We start from the raw sequence: 1,876 nt of genomic DNA, 5'->3' as shown, positions 1-1,876 counted from the left end.
AATATGATTTTCATCTTTTACCCAGTGGGATAATTAATCCAAATGTCACAGCATTCATTGGAAATGGTGTGGTAATTCATCTACCTGGATTGTTTGAAGAAGCAGAGAAAAATGTTCAAAAAGGAAAAGGTCTAGAAGGCTGGGAAAAGAGGCTTATCATATCTGACAGAGCTCATATTGTATTTGATTTTCATCAAGCAGCTGATGGTATCCAGGAACAACAGAGACAAGAACAAGCAGGAAAAAATTTGGGTACCACAAAAAAGGGCATTGGCCCAGTTTATTCTTCCAAAGCTGCTCGGAGTGGACTTCGGATGTGCCATCTTGTTTCTGACTTTGAAGGCTTCTCTGAGAGGTTCAAGGTTCTAGCTAACCAGTACAAATCTATATATCCTACTTTGGAAATAGACATTGAAGGTGAATTGCAAAAACTCAAGGGTTATATGGAAAGGATTAAACCAATGGTGAGAGATGGAGTTTATTTCCTATATGAGGCCCTACATGTACCACCAAAGAAAATCTTGGTAGAAGGTGCAAATGCAGCATTGTTAGATATTGATTTTGGGACTTACCCTTTTGTAACTTCTTCAAACTGTACTGTTGGAGGTGTTTGTACAGGTTTGGGTATGCCACCTCAAAATGTTGGTGAAGTGTATGGAGTTGTGAAAGCTTATACCCACGAGAGTTGGTATTGGTGCCTTTCCTACAGAGCAAGACAATGAAATTGGAGAATTATTACAAACAAGGGGTAGGGAGTTTGGTGTGACTACAGGAAGGAAAAGAAGATGTGGCTGGTTGGACCTTGTTTTACTCAAATATGCTCATATGATCAATGGATTTACTGCGTTGGCCCTTACGAAGTTGGATATTTTGGACATGTTTATGGAAATCAAAGTTGGAGTTGCTTACAAACTAGATGGTGAAATCATACCTCATTTCCCAGCAAACCAAGAAGTCTTAAATAAAGTTGAAGTTCAATATAAGACTCTCCCAGCATGGAATACAGACATATCAAATGCACGGACTTTTAAAGAACTACCTGTTAATGCACAAAATTATGTTCGATTTATTGAAGATGAGCTTCAAATTCCAGTTAAATGGATTGGTGTAGGTAAATCCAGAGAATCCATGATTCAACTGTTTTAAGGATTCCAGAAACACTCCTTGAGAGAGGGGGGGAAAACTTTCTTAAATATTTCTTTATGACCTGCAAATTCAAGAATAAAGACATTGATGTGAGTTTTAAGCCCTACCATTGTTTCCAGTCTTTTAGGAAGAATGGCTATTGTGGAGATTGACTTTGGCATATTCCAGTGTAGTCTCTCCTGAGCTGGCATAATTGCCGAATCATTTGTTGCTCCTGCTGCTCATGGTGCCACATTTTCTTTCAGTGTTTAGTAATAGTAAATCCATGTTGTTTGAAATCTAAAGAAGTTACTTTAAATGTAGTTTTTCTTCATTATTGTCATTGTAGGTTCTTAGGTTTTACCATGGTAAGAACAATTAATGCAGTTTTGCACAAATATTTTTACATTCTGATCGTTCAATTCTGTCATTGTAATCTTTGCAGTTAGAAAAAAAGGATGAAGAGATAGGATTCTGTAAACTTTCGAAATGCTATAAATGCTATAAATTCAGTTTAAATTGTGAACTGTTCACTTTCTGCTAAAACCATTGCAAAGTTGAGCTATTGGCAGGGGGAGGGAGCTTATTCATGGGTCCTTTAATTTGTACAGAATATATGACTTATTTCTTTCTGTAAATTATTTAATACATTGAACATTTAATTAAATATTCAAAGAGAAAAAATGTTCCCCCAAAACAACAATCTTAATGTTAAAAAAAAAAAGTGGTCATTAAAAGATGTTGTGATATT

The 1,876-nt window shown here is 35.9% G+C and overlaps 1 pseudogene; it reads left to right on the top strand.

The window, feature by feature from the left end:
- The first annotated feature begins 230 nt into the window (after positions 1–230).
- LOC143407056 (adenylosuccinate synthetase isozyme 2 pseudogene) lies at positions 231–1,292 on the top strand (annotated as a pseudogene).
- The last annotated feature ends 584 nt before the right edge of the window (positions 1,293–1,876 follow it).

This window comes from Callospermophilus lateralis, chromosome 9, assembly GCF_048772815.1.
Source record: "Callospermophilus lateralis isolate mCalLat2 chromosome 9, mCalLat2.hap1, whole genome shotgun sequence".
NCBI lineage: Eukaryota > Metazoa > Chordata > Mammalia > Rodentia > Sciuridae > Callospermophilus > Callospermophilus lateralis.
This window is presented reverse-complemented; position numbering and strand designations above follow the sequence as displayed.